Source organism: Lactuca virosa, chromosome 7, assembly GCF_052849685.1.
Source record: "Lactuca virosa cultivar CGN04683 chromosome 7, Lactuca_virosa_CGN04683_v6, whole genome shotgun sequence".
NCBI classification, from domain to species: domain Eukaryota; kingdom Viridiplantae; phylum Streptophyta; class Magnoliopsida; order Asterales; family Asteraceae; genus Lactuca; species Lactuca virosa.
The window spans coordinates 95,294,278-95,310,482 of record NC_136432.1 but is presented as its reverse complement, the minus strand read 5'-3'; the positions used below and the strand labels follow the sequence as shown (position 1 = coordinate 95,310,482).

The 16,205-nt window shown below is 37.6% G+C and overlaps 1 pseudogene; it reads right to left on the bottom strand.

Moving 5' to 3' along the window:
- Positions 1 to 481: 481 nt before the first annotated feature.
- On the bottom strand, positions 482 to 13,145 carry LOC145126945 (disease resistance protein RPV1-like; annotated as a pseudogene).
- Positions 13,146 to 16,205: the final 3,060 nt, after the last annotated feature.

Genomic DNA, 16,205 nt, shown 5'->3' with positions numbered 1-16,205 from the left:
CATATTCATTAAGAGTCTAGATGATAATACATATTCTCCATCTCGTTCTTTAAAACCTCGTTTATTTGATTTTTATTGAACCCTATATATATATATATATATATATATATATATATATATATATATATATATATATATATATATATATATATATATAAGTTCAAATGAGAACCACTAAAAGTTAAGAACCACATAACCATTTCATTAAAGGTATTTTTGTCTATTTAACATAAACAATACAAAAACGTACAAAAGCTTCATTTTAAAATCAGATCTATGTTTTCAAATTATAAATCCTTTCAAACTCCCCCACCATTTTTGAAGAACACACATTCCCTATTACCACCACCACCTACTGACGCTGACACAATCGTCTCTGGCACCATCGTTTCCGGCATCACCGCCGCTATCAGAGAACCACTATTGGAAGAGCGCCTTCACCTCTCTCCACTGTTGTTGTTCTACCACCACCTCCGCCACTCTAGACATCCAACATTATATTTTTCCGGCAGCCTCCAGATATGTGATTTTCCTGCGGTCTCCAGATCCGCGATTTTTCAACTTCAGATATTCGATTTTCATATCGATGTTGCACTAGACCTTCCACATCTGTGATTTTCCGACCGCCGCCACCTCCTACACCTCTAGATTCTGCTCTATAACGATGACAAGCAGCATCACCTCCTCGTATCAGATCTAATGTCGGAGCACCGATGAACACAACGAACTTGCTTCCGTCTCTTTTTGGATGATCTCCGATGAAAAGCCATAGATCTGTATCAGATCTGATGTGTTTGAGTTCTAACACTGATGAACACCACCATTACATTTAACCACCACCATCATTAATGTCTTGCAGCTCCGATGAAACTCTTCCGGGTCATCTCCATCTCTTTCTATCTAGTCTCCACTTACACATCACCAGATGTGTTTGATGTATTATAGGTGTTGAGGTGTAGATCCGGTGGTTATTATGTAGTTCATGGTAGTCGACGATAGGGTGGCTCACCCAATTTAGGGGCTCTAAGCAAATAAAAAATGGGGGCCGTTCAAGTAAGCAAATAGTTTTGAACTTGAGACCTTTAGTTTTATAAACCAATGCTTTTACCGCCCCAGCAAACTTCAGATTGTCTTTGTAATCCAAGAAATACATATATATACATATATAACAGAATACACATTAAAAGTGGAGGCCCTCTGGAATTGGGGGCCGTAAGCCCTTGCTTAGTTTTGCAAAGGGTAGAGTCGGCCCTGGTCGACGGTGGTTCCACCACCGGATCTGATTTGAATCTCCTCCTTCCCTTCTTCTATTTCTCATGTAGTTTTTCTCCATCATTGATGATCGCATCATACCAGATCCACATAGATTTGATCAGATCTGACATTTAGATGCGATTTCATAAAGTCTTTTGTTTTCTAACAAGCTTCATCGCCTCAGATCGTCTGAAAAGCCACCAAATGCCATCAACCTCTTAGATTTAAAGCCAAAGACGTACCAATTTCTCAGATGCAGGGCCGGCCTTACTGTACAAAAAAATAATCCCTTACTTAGGGTCCCCAATGCTAAGGGGCCCCTTAACCCAAAATTAAATTAGGGGATTGTTTATTTGGATTCTTCATTCACGCACATCAGCAGAAACCATTCGGCAGAAACGGCGACTCGGCAATTGTTCTTCACTTCTTCTTTCTTTGTCCTCTGAATCTAATTAACTTATTAGTGATTTCATTCTTGATTCTACCCATAACCGAAAACCATTACTTCTTTGATTTTCTATTCTTCTTCTAATCTTCTTTCTGAAGATTTTTGATAAGTTGATTGATTCTTTTTTTTTTTTTTTTTTTGAAAAGGATGTCAAGTGTCAAGATTAATTCAACCGATTTGGTGATTGCTTTCCTGAATCCTGAAACTTGAAAGGTTGAAAAGGTATGTTCTATTGTTCTTCTTCGGTTCTTCCTCTGATTCTCTATTTCACCATAACTCGGTCCATTCTTCATTGCTAATTATCTATGATTGTGAATTTGTGATAATTTGATAATCTATTACTATGATAATCGATAAATTTTGTTATTTTGATGCAATTTTGTTTGATGTAGTCATGTAGAAATCTGTTTTTTTTATTTTCTACTCAAAATGAGAAAATCTGTTTTTTAAACTTTTATGTAGATTATAGAATAGTCATTCTTTTTTTTTTCGATTAGACTATCTATTAGGGTTAATATGACTTAATATTTTTTTTTTAATATTCGTTGTGTCAAGTTGGATTTTGGAAAGGATGAGGGTTTAATTTATAACATTAAGTATAGTAATGACAAAGGGCCCCAAAATTTTGGTTCGCTTAGAGCCTCTAAACTGGTTGAGCCGCCCCTGCTTAGATGTAGTCAGATATGGTTGTGCTTGGTGTATTTTCATACATAGATATGGTGTTTATGGAGCATTTATGGTGTTTATGGAACATTTCAAGTGAATCGTTCTATATATATATATATATATATATATATATATATATATATATATATATATATATATATATATATATATATATATATATATATATATATATATATGAGTTACCTATAATATGATGCTACTAAGATCGGCAATGAAAGAAGGATGATGACAATCCAAAAGGCATACGAGTGATCGACATAAGCGAAGAATTCAAAGCAATACTGTAGCAACACTCATATTATACTCGAGGTTGATAAGCTATCAAATTGAAACACCTTGTTATACTTTAAGGAAAAATTAGAAGATTAGGCACATGTTGAACTTGACCATGACACTATTACGGTAGCCAAGTCCTTTTTGGACTACCACTAAGTTAGAAGTACCCTTCTACGAAGAAAGCACACAAAAAAAAGGGATATCACAAATGTGTAGGTTGCTCGGAGCAAATCAATGCTGTAAAAAAGGTCACCATCATCTGATTTCTCCTAACAATCTTTAATCAAATGAAGACAAAGCACAGTTGCAGAAAAATAGAAACTTTAAAGGAACTACTAATGGAATGTGAGAAAAGAAAAGGAGGGAGCCCAGCAAAGAAAAGACAAATAAAACCCTCAAACAGCGGCAAAAATTAGCTCGCAAAATGGTGGATGATAGCTAGTGCCCTGAATCTGGTCCCAAATTCATCCAACAAATTTGATTATGGACTATGAAGACTGTAACCGGTTTCATTTCCACACAATATATGATGCGAAGAAAATATAGAACACGCAGGAATTTACATGGTTCACACAATCAGGGTAGTCGTGCTACGTCCACAAGCAAACTAAAGAGATTTCTATTGATTTCATAGTGAGGAAGAGGTGCAAAAATCTAGAAGTAAGGTTGAAGATAAAGATGAATGGAGGAGGGAGAAGTCAAATGTACCAAAATACACTTAAAACAAGCCATTGACACAGAAAATGGACTGATCAATGGTCATAAGCTGATCGTGTTGGTTTTATCGACCAAATATGGAGAGAGTGGTATTTTGGACCAACCATTCAAAAAAATCAACGGACCGAAACTACACATTAAGGAATGGCCCAGGGAAGAAATTACTAGTTATTCTAATAATAAACAAAAACCTCCACAGTAGCATGGATACCTCAAATGTTCATTTCTATGAAATGGGTTAGGTTGATGGATTTAAGCAACAAATTGATTCAAATTCGCAGACAACTAATGGTAATTCTTGCCAAAAAGAATGGATAAAGAATAAATATACATACATTCAATCCGGGAATAGCGTAGGGTCTGAAAGTTTCGAGCTCCATAAATGATGCTTTTAAGAACAGTGTCTGACGAGATTTTCTCCATCCTCGTAACTCTATATATGACAGTGTGTGATGTAAGGATCCTATCATTATTTGTAGACTAAAACCATCAGCAAAAAGAGGATCGTACCTGTAGAGGGAATCACTACAAGGAAAAAGGCTATTACCGGCGACAAAAGTCGCCGGTAAAAGTCCCAAGAGTCGCCGGTAATACTAATAGCGGCGACGCATCGCCGGTACTAAGTCGCCGCTACTGCTTGGTCGCTATTGATCAGTTTGTCGCCGCTAATGATAAAAGTCGCCGCTATTGACTCTGTCGCCGCTAATCGCTAATGAGTATTGTCGCCGTTAATAACCTAGTCGCCGGTAATGACTTCTGCCGGTAAAAGTGTCGCCGGTAATGACTTCTTTAGCGGCGACAGGTAGAGCTTTACCGGCGACAGGTAGAGCTTTACCAGCGACTTTTAGCAATAGCGGCGACAAACTGGAGGGAAGGATACCGTGTGTTTTTTCGTTAACTATTAGCGGCGACTTTTTTAACTCTTTAGCGGCGACAAATATGTCGCCGGTATTAGGTTAGATAGGATAAGACACCCCACCCGTTGGATTAGATATCTCATCGAACGGTTCAGATGTAACAGAGGAGGAAAGCGCGGATCCGGGTGCCAACCCTTTACCGGCGACACTATTACTGGCGACAAAGGGCTTTAGCGGCGACAATATATAGAGTCGTCGCTAAAGCCCCTTGTCGCCGGTAATAGTGTCGCCGGTAAAGGGTATATTTCTTGTAGTGAATGGTATCACCAAGTAGCACCTTTAACCAATCAGGGGTGGTTATCTTGAAGTAATCGCGACGACAAAGATAATAGGCTCCTATGGTCAGCTCAAAGCCAGATAGATCTCCTCCAATAACTTCTTCCTCTTTCGTGTAACTTTTGCAGTTTTCTAGCTCTAATTCACCATCATCTATGTAAACAAAGCTGGCACTACACTCGCTTACCATCAATCCATTCCCCACAATGGACACATTGATTTCATCACCAGTGTCTAATATGTTTCCAATTGGCCAATAGCTTAACCACACCGCATCTTCATAAAATCTCGGTTGGCAATAGACCATCGGGTTGTACATCCAATTAAGGCCATTGGTTATATTACTTATTTTGATGAACAAAACCCACATATCTTCATCCTCGCCTGATAGTCTGTATAAGCAGGTTACATTTAATCCTCGGATCCTATGTTTTTCAGTAGAAGGCACACGAAAGGATAAGAACGGAATCAATGACATATAATCAGGCATTGGCATGCTTTCATCCCTTATGCCTGGCAGATATGTGCTCATTATACCATATTCATACAACACCTGCCCACACAAATTGAACAAATATCTACTTAATCATATGCTAACCAATTTCTCGGAATAGATGTGCTTTTGTGTGCTTATTAATGATTTTGAGAGAGAGAGAGAGAGAGAGAGAGAGAGGTACCTGGATACGCAGGTCTCTCTCTTTAGTAATCTCATCACCCACTAGGTACACCCTGTAATCTTGATATGCTTTGATCCATTTCATATGACCCAAATCGGCTTCATCATGTTTTGCTATTGGCACCAATTTGAAAAGGCCTTGAATTTCAGACACTTTGTTACAACCTCGATATACAAATTCCCGTAATCTGAACCGGGTTGATTCAAATGTTATTTTCTCCAGTGAAAAACACCAATTCATATACAGCTCTTAGCGTACTTGGGAGACATAGGAGGGACTTGAGAATTGGACAAAAAGTCAATTCCAGTACCCGAAGAGTTTTAAGATTAAGGCTATTGGGCAGGACCTCAAATAGATTATTTCCTAAATTCATGTAAAATAATGATTGGTCACTAGAAACCACTGGAACATTATTGTTTTTTTCAAGGTTGCAGTTATTGAGAAACAACAACTTTAGCGAGTCTGGTAAGAAAAACGGAGATTGTTGAATTCCTGCATCAGTGCATACACCTGGAAACTGTTGCGCATGATTTAAGTACCTCTTTAAAGTCTTCATAAGATACTTGCACCCTGTAAAGTCCAATAGAGCAAGACTCTTAAGGCCTCCGATGGATTCACAAACATGAGTAAGACTGCTACAGTTCCAGAGAATCAAACTCTCAAGATTTGGAAGTCGGGAAAGATTGTGGATACTGACAAGTTCGTAACACTCTTTAAGATTTAGAATCTTCAGTGAATTAAGAACCTATTCCAAGAATAAAACCTAATTAATTTATCATTGTTCATTACACAAATATTTTCCAAGATAAACTGGACATAGAATTATTCCTACCTTGGGAGGTTCAAACCTTTTCAAATTTCCGTAACTCATATCTATAGCCACCAAGCTGCTCATCAATAAGCCGGAGGGTATTGTTTCTAAAGGACATCCATGCCAGCACAACCATCTTAGTTCTGGAAAATTGATCTTATAGGACCCTGAGAGTGCTACAAATTTGAGCTGGAGCAATTTTAGTTTGTCCATCTTTGCAAGCGAACCAGTTTTAAGGGATAATGGCTGCAAATTTAGCATTAAGTGAATAAATTAGTATACCTCATATATGAAATTAAAAGCAGTAAAAATTAAAGGTAAATTCAACAAAATTGTCCAAAGTATCACAATTTTAAATACATATCTTAAATACTAAGGAACCATGAATTCTTCCAACTTACTGAAACTTGTAATGGATTTATACCTGTGCAGGATTTATTACAAGTCCAATACTTTGTGAATTTCCTAACTTACTAGCATTCTACTACAAAATAAGGGGCATAACTGCATAAGTTACAGTCATCACCTCTTTATAAGCTTACTTACGCAAACTCACCATACTACATCGTTTTGTATCATATATACAATGTAATCGTCCAATGTTCTTATAATTCAACTTCTAACTTGATTTACTTCCAAGATTTTTATAAATTTCACATTTATCTTCCTCTTATATAATAGTGAAATTTCGATTTACTACTAACTAGTAGGTGTTCGGCAAAAAGATGTAATGTAAGAGGAAGATAATAGTGAAATTTCGAAAATCTTGAAAGTAAATCAAGTTAGGGGTTGAAGTTTAAGAACATTATAATGAATATATCAAACAAAACGACATATTATGGTGTGTTTGGGTACCTAAGCTTATATACATTTAAGGGTATATTCACATTTTTCCCAAAGAATTATAGGATGGAATTCAACCCGGATACAACCCAAATTCTAGAGCAACTTTACATGCATAGTTACTATTGAAAACAGCAGAGTGATTATAGTTGCACACAATGGCATGTCAAAGGGAAGCGACCAGTCATACAGCTCATCTTCCGATCATATTCAACAAATCTAACACCACTCAACCATCATGGGAGTTAGAAAAATAGTGATTAGGTTCAAGTTCTAAACATGAGAAGCTAATGCTTAGAGTTGCTTGTTTAGTGTTGAACTAGGAAGACATCTACCTTAATTGAAGATGTCATTCCAAGTTGAAGCAATAGCTAATAGCCTGTTTGAATTTCCATGTTTCTCATTTTCATTTATTTATTCACTAGAAAGTTGGTCAAATTGGTAAGGACTAGATCAGATCTTTAGGACTCATAAGTTTCCTACTCAGAGTGATGTATGAAAATTATGTATCACGATAATAACTGTAATTATTCTCTTGATTTATTAATAAACCACATTAATTCACTTCTTTGGCTTACATCTGATCTCATCCCTTCCTCGAGCTTTCGCATGTCAAGTGCTAGACCTTCAATTGAATCTGAACCCTATTAAGGAAAGACATGAAATAAGAGGACACTTTTTAGCATGGTAGGTTGTGATAGGGCAAGTAAGTTTAAAGATACACATAAAAAGCATCATACCTGTCCTTTTCCCAACAAACGATAAGATTCATAGTTTTGCGAGACTCTACTACGTTTTGCAGGATCTTTGGACTCTTGAAGGACTATGTTTCTTGCCATCTCTTGAAGCAGTTGATGCATTATCAGTTTGTTACTTGGTGATACGGTAAGAAGGCATTTGTTAATTAGAGTCATGATCCCAGATTTTGCATGCCAGTCATGCTCCAATATCTTTACCACATAATCCTCATATTCACCAACAAAGAAAAAAGCAATATGCAAAAACAACTCTTTGTTACTGGCTCGTGGCAAGGAGTAGAAGCTTTTTTTGTTAGGATCGAGACACTTAACACACGACTCTAAACACACACACAGCTCACGAAAAACAAGAACACAATGATGAACACGAGAGATTTAACGTGGTTCGGTCCTTCTCTGACCTACGTCCACCGGTAACTAGGAATGTTTTATTTATCTTCTTCTGTGATGTTGGAGGTATCTTACAAAATACAGAGTAATCTCTTATATAGAGATGGAAATCAGAAAAACACAACCGGGAAAAAAGCCTCAAAACATTTCCCTTGTTTTCTGCCACTACTCAAAACATGGCTCCTGGTTTTCTGCCTTTTGACCAGCTGTGGCTTCACATTCAACAATCTCCCACTTGAAGCCACGGAATAATCTTTACCTGTGCTTCAACTGTGCATCTGTATTTAAAAAAAATTTGATCTTAACTCCTTCCTAGTTACCCTGGCGTTCTCTTCAATTAACCTGAAGGCCAGTTGAAGCTTTCGTTAGCTCCAACACATTAGTCAAGGGTAAGTCTGCTACTGACCTGTTCTCTGTCTCCACCGGCTCCCACTGAAATAAATTGCCCGATCCTGGAACATCCTGAGAACAAACGACACTCTCCATGTGAAGCAGATAATCTGGAGAGACTTTTACAGATGGAATACTGGTTCTCTTAACCCACTGTGTTCTGGGTATTCTAGCTGAAACCAAGCCCATGCTCCTACTGCTATGAATACCCTTGACTGGTTTTTGTGAACCGTTCCAAACACGTTCAACCTGAATCTGACCTGTGACTCTGGGTTTGCCATCTGCAAAGCAAACCTTCTTCTGTCCACGAGACTTTATGAACCGGATTTTGTTTTTCTTCTGAACTGGGACGGTTACTCCCTCAGACGGTAAACTGACCATATATAACGAACCCCTCTTATGTCCACGAGCTATCACAAGAGTTCCTTTGACAACCTTCCACTGCCCATTCCTGAACTTAACCTCGTGTCCCTGTTCATCCAACTGCCCAACAGAAATCAACTGTTTCTTCAGACTTGGAATTACCCGGACATCCTTCAAAGTCCATGGATCGACTGGAGTCTTCAGATCTAAGTCACCTATGCTCGTCACATCAAGAACCTCATCGTTCGCCAGTCTTACCTTACCAAAATCCCCTTCTTTCAGATTCCGCAGTGCTTCACGGATGTGGGTAGCGTGAAATAAAGCACCCGAATCCATAACCCAGGAATCCACATTGCTCTCCACACTACAGATCAAAACATCATCATCTGAATGGTCTACTGCAACATTAACTTCTTTCTTGTCTTTTGGACATTGATTCCTGAAATGTCCAACCTCTTTACAGTTCCAACAAGTCACATCATTTCGAGTCCTCGTCTGACTCATTCTCCTGTTCCCGCTCCCACTACCTCTGTTATTTCTTCTACCTCTGACCGCATTCAATTGTTCACTTGATGATTCCCCAGAATTTCTTCGTCTGACTTCTTCGCCTAGAATTAAATCCCGAATTCCCTCAAAAGTGAGCTCTTTCGATCCTGAGGAACTAGTAACGGCTGTAACTGTTCCGGACCAACTGTCAGGTAATGATAATAACAGTAGTAAAGCTTGAACTTCGTCCTCAAATTTTATTCCCACTGACCCAAGTCTGGATAAAATCGAGTTCAAATTGTTGATGTGTACTGTAACTGAACTTCCTTCCCTCATCCTCGTGTTGACTAGTTCCCGAATCAGGAAGACTTTATTTGCTGCCGACGGCTTCTCGTACATATTAGACAATGCCTCCATGATTCCCTTTGCCGAGGTCTCCTTCAAAATGTTGAAGGCAACATCCTTTGACAACGTCAGTCTAATAAATGCCTTGACCTTCTTATCCAAAGTCTCCCAGTTTGTCTGTGTCATCGCCTCCGGTTTTTCACCTAAAACTGCGTCCAAGTCTTTCTGCACGAGCAAATCTTCAATTTGCATCTTCCACCAACCAAAATCTTTCCCATCAAACTTCTCAATCTGAAGCTTACTGCTTTCTGCCATTTTCTGAAAGAACAATGACCTATCTTGCAATTTTCTGGAAATTCAGGGGCCAAATTGCAAATTTTCAAATCTACTACAGTGTTGCTACAGTGCCTATTGACGTCACCGCTTACGTCGTGCTACAGTGTCTCTGCTACAGTGCCTGTTGATGTCACCGCTGACGTCGTGCTACAGTACCTGCTACAGTGTCTGTCGATGTTACCGCTGATGTCGTGCTATAGTGTCTGCTACAGTGTCGTCTTCTCCGGCGGGCTGCTACAGAGTGTCTGGTGCTACAGTGTCGTCTCTCCGGCTAACTGCTATAGTGAATCTGTCAGCTACAGTACTTTGACCGGTGATTTTAGGAGCCTTCCGGCGATCGAAAAAATTCAGAAAAATTATTTTCGGAATCTGCGGAACGAGACCTTTCCAATAGGCTACACCAAATTCGTTTTTGGAAAAAAAAAATTCGCCCAAAAAACAGAAAATCACCCTTTGGAGCTAAACCAAGGCTCTGATACCACTTGTTAGGATCGAGACACTTAACACACGACTCTAAACACACACACACAGCTCACGAGAAACAAGAACACAATGATGAACACGAGAGATTTAACGTGGTTCGGTCCTTCTCTGACCTACGTCCACCGGTAACTAGGAATGTTTTATTTATCTTCTTCTGTGATGTTGGATGTATCTTACAAAATACAGAGTAATCTCTTATATAGAGATGGAAATCAGAAAAACACAACCGGGAAAAAAAGCCTCAAAACATTTCCCTTGTTTTCTGCCACTACTCAAAACATGGCTCCTGGTTTTCTGCCTTTTGACCAGCTGTGGCTTCACATTCAACACTTTTGTAGTATACCTTGGATTTTACAGTCAAGATCACCTTTCAATGGATAAAGTGAATTCAATGTAATTTCCCAAATCTCTATTATGTTACCTTGTTTCCTTGGGTCCTCAGCATCAACAAATAGAGAAGAGCCCGGTACTTTAAGAGCTAGTGGGTTTCCACCACAATACTTCGTTAATTCAACAGCGAGCTCCTTGAAACCTTCCATGGGAATTTTGGATCCAAATGCATGGCAACTTAAAAGCTCTAATGATTCATGATCATTCAACAATTCAAGTTTTTCAACTTGGCACCTCCAAGATATGGACCCAAACCATGCATGTATATCTAGAAGTCTCGTAGTTATTATGATCTTACTTTTTGCGTGGAACGCCTTTGTTCCAAGTAAAGCACCTAATTCCTCATGTCCATCAATGTCATCAAGAACAATAAGCACCCTTTTCACTTGTAAGGCTTCCTCGACCTTCCTTGTACCCTCTGAAACACTAGATATCCTGGCATTCCTTCCGCCTAAAATGTCTGTGAGAAGTTGTTTTTGTAGCCCAAGCAAACCGTAAGGCTGTTTGGAGTGCTTTCCAATCTCTTCAAGGTAACTGCTGCTTTCAAAATCTTGCTTGTTTGAGTTATAAATGAATTGGGCCAGTGTCATTTTGCCAATGCCTCCCATGCCACAAATTGCTAAAACATTAGGACCAAATTGCTCATTTTTCAACCAGGAATCGATACCTATAGCTCGAGTGTCCATTCCAATTAGATGAGCTGGAGTACTTACTAGTTTCATATCTAGTTTACAATCAATTGCATCAACCACGTTTGCGATAAAGTCTGTTTCAGATCTGCAATTATAAAAAAAAAAAGAAAATGAGTAGGAAAGTTGATAATGCCATACCATTAGTTCGAATTAAAATTCTAGGTTTAACATAAATAAATGGGGGCAATTTTATCCAGTGAGAAAAAAAGAAACTCTTTGGTTCCAGTCATGAGTCAAACTTGTATATTATGCATCAAGAAGCTTTCAGCTGTTGACTTATTGACATAACTAATGAAATCATCGCAGTGTTTTGCAAACTTCTCAATCAAAGAAATAATAATATGCTAAAGTTATTGACACATTTATCAACAAAAAATCCACAGGCAGAGACCATAATTTTGCTCCATGTTAAGATTAATTATAATTGTCAAATTGTTAGACAAAGTCGCATCAGTTGAATTGTATATATTTAAGTAATTATTGAATTACAAGAAGAGAAGCAATGGCATACCCGGACAGAACCATGCCTGCCAAATCGGCTACCTCCTTAAGAGCTTTCTTCCACAGGTTCACGTTGTGATCTGTCCACTTTGAAGAGGCTTTGACTTCAATTGCAAAAGTTTTATTTTGTTTCCTCACATCAGAAGGATCAACGTGATAAAAAACAGGTAGAACGAAATGATTGTGCTCCCTTTTTTGTTGGAGGATCAACATAAGCTCGTCCAGGCACCAAGAGGAAGTTGCATAGTTCTCTGACAACACAACTATTGAAGCCCTAGATTCTTTGATAGCTCTCTGGATCTCCGGCTTCAGTTCTTCACCTCTGTTGATTTCATCGTTATCCCTAAAAGCATCAATTCCTGATTGTTTTAATGTTTTGTAAAGATGATCGGTAAAAGAATCACGAGTATCTTCGCCTCTAAAGCTTAGAAAAACGTCATAGCTGCTACCATTAGCGACAGGAGAAGAACTAGAAGTCATTGAAACTGGATCTAAAAAGAATGAAAAATAAGTCAACGGCAAAATTTTCATCTATTTAAACTGATATCATCTAAAACAAGGTTAAAACATATACCTGACCAACATCCATATTTATCAACAAATAACTGTATTTTATTTATTTATTTATTATTTTTTTAACCTGCAAATATTATTAGCGAAAAAAGGACCTGTCTAGCAAGGAACTAGGCAAAGCCAAACAAGAGTTTTACAAAAGGAATTTCTATAGGTACCCCTAATGTTGTATACCCCCTCCATGTGAATGTAATAGTGTGTATACACCCCTTAATGTGACCATTTATATGAGTGAAGGAGGGACGGGGTACTTATAGCACAACCATTTACAAATAGGAGACAAGAAAACATACAACACTCTCAGGTGCATAGGAAAGGACGTTGATTTTTTTTTTCTCCTATGTTTAAACCATAAATATATCGTAGATTTGATGATATCTGCCACTTTCGCCGGAATGGTCTTCATATTATTAAATACTCTGTCATTGTGGGCTCTCCATATGCACCAAAACGCGCCATAACAAATGCTAGTTAACATTTTCCTTTTCTTGGAAGAGTTCCTCCTTCTAGCTGCAAAATCCAAAACCTCCATCATTATCGTATAGTAATTGTTATATTATTTTCAACAAATCGTTTCTAGTAATTTTATTATTTCCAACTAATCATTTTCATCAATTTTATTATTATCAAAATATTTTGTTCAATCTTATTATTTTCTTCTATTTCATAATATATATTTTTTTTTTCAAACTTCTTATATTTGTTATATTACATTGATATAAATATAACTATAAGAAATATATTTGGAGCTAATCGATCCTCTCCATTCTTTAGTTTTTCTTAATTTTATATATAACATATAAAAAATATTTGACAGAAATTAATAGAAACTAATCATTTATATTTATACAAAAAATAGTAGGTTTGAGTTGCTTCTAGAATTTTAGACGTGACATATACATAGTTTGTCATCCTGTCTTAAACGGGGTTTTGTGAAATATCTATAATGTTGAAATGGGAGGAGATGGGTACTTTCCTTCTAATTGTATCATCACATACTGATTGGTGTACACATGTGAAATTGTAAGGACATGATGGTATGAACTCATCAGGACCTTTCCATAAAGGAAAACAAATGATAGAAACTCCATTGGTTAAAAAGTTAAGGATCACACCAAACCTGTTGGCTTGACTACCAAGATACTTGTCTCAAATATAACCATCCAATGTTCCTACGGTCTGCTCGCTATTTAAAAAAAAAAAAAGAAGTAATTAAGTACTTCATTACATCGACCAAAACTCTAGTGTATCCGTCATATGAACTCAATAACACACCTAATAATTGTTGATGGATATAGATTAACCAATCTTCACCATACCCGATACAAACAACCATTTATTGAAAACTATCATTTATATCACCCTTCATCTTGTATATGTATGATGTATGGAATCATGATTGTTGGAATTTCCTTCAACAATGAAGTATGTGCCATGGGTGGTTCCCCATTCAAGTCAAATCCAGAATGAGCATTGGCGTATTGGTTCCTCGATCCGGTAAGAACATGGGATTATTCGTTCCTCGTTTAAGTCCATCTAGTATGAATATTGTCTTACTACTTCCTTATTTGAGACCATTAAGAATGAATTATGCCTAGTTGGTTCCCTATTCAATTTCACGATTAATGAACTATGCCTAGGCGGTTCCTGATTCAAGTATGAAGAACTGTATTTGTGAGGAACTTAAGTTTGATGCTAAACACGGTACACTGACGGTTTTTGTTCTTAATTAAGGTTTATTGATCAAAAATTTTGATGGATCCATTATCCCATCAACTTTCATAAAAACTGGATTTGCCATGATTCGGTTGATTGTTGAATATTTCTTTAAACTATAACATCCCAAAAATGATGATAAAATTTTTCATTTTAAAACGAAGAGCTTCAAACATCAAATAGTTCCAAAACATTCACAAGATACAATGTCAAATCATTAGAGTACTAATATCCAAAAAGGTGCGGAAAACATGAGGAGAATTTGTTGTGTCATCACGTCGGGCCCTTCCCTTTAGTACCGGAAATACCTGAAACCATAAACACAACTGTAAGCAAAAGGCTTAGTGAGTTCCTCCAGAGTACCACATACCAAACATACAGTTGGGCCCCGCCCTGGGGTATATTTCAACCCAATAAACAATTATGGGCCCCGCCCTGGGTATATTTCACCCTGAACATGCCATAGTGGGCCCTGCCCTAGGATGTATTTCAACCCGGCATATCATAGTGGGTCCCGCCCTAGGGTGTATTTCAACCCGATCACAAAACACATATATATCACATAACAGCCAACAATATTGTGACAACCCGAAACTTTGTCCGATTCCATTACGCGATTTCCGTTAATAAAATTTCAAATTCGTTAACTTTTTCGTCAAACTTTTTGGTTTAGAAAATAATCTAGTTATATTTAATTAAATTATTTGCGAAGTCGGAACCAAAAATCGCACGGAAACCCGATTATCTCGAAAAATCAAACATTTCTAGTCTAAGTGAGATTACGACCGTAAACGTGTTTACGGCCGTAAACTCGTTTACGACCGTAAACCTGTTTACGGTCAGTGAAGAGTGGACCCCCCCACAACACCCCTATAAATACGATACCTCCACCTTCATTAGAACATTTCTGGCCAAAAACTATCTCTTTCTCTCTCTAAGAACCTTAACCGTAAACACTCAAAACGCCTTCAAACTTCGGAAATCATCGAGAAACCACGTTTGGAGTCACTTTGGAACGTCTAGAAACACTCATCTCTTCGAAATCAGCAACCAGCACCAGTGTTCTTGAGTTTACGGTCCGCCTTCAGAAACCGTAAACTCTGTTCTTGAGTTTACGGTCCAAGGCTTCAAAGACCGTAAACTCTGTTCTTGAGTTTATGGCCGTAAACTCGCTGAGCCTTCAGAAACCGTAAACACTAGTTTACGACCGTAAACTATAGTTCACGGCCGTAAACATCTTTTTGGTGGTGCGTTTGGCTGAAAACTCATTTTCTTCGATTCGATCAAGTCCTGGTAACATCCCTCAACCGAATATAAGTGTTTCTCTAACACGTTATCTAACGAAATTGCTAATTTAGATACATATATGTATTTATTTGATAATAGGATTTCGTTAAGTGTCACGTTCAACAACTCGAGGATCTTCATTTCAGTCAACGATTTCACGCAACAACTGTTAGTTCATACCCCTACATTTTCCGTATTTTTAATGTTTTCAGGGGGGGAATACAAGCTAAACATAAATGTTTTCAAGAATATACATAAAACTTATGCAAAACTCATACTTTAAATCCCTTTTGTACTGTGTTGAGCATAACGGGCGTTTTCACTAAAAATTTGCATAGTTTTCCGGACACGCTATTCACTATACATGCAAACTATAATCGGTATAGTTTGGGATTTTTGTAAACATAACAAGTACAGAAACTTTCACTACTAAACATATGCTCTAAGACAGAAACAGTTTACAGTTTACATCACTACTTTATCATGGTATTCATAACTGTAATTATCACTATGTACGGTATACATACGGATTTTCACTATGGTAGAACGCTACTACACTACATGTAAACTAGATTGTACGATGCTGTGA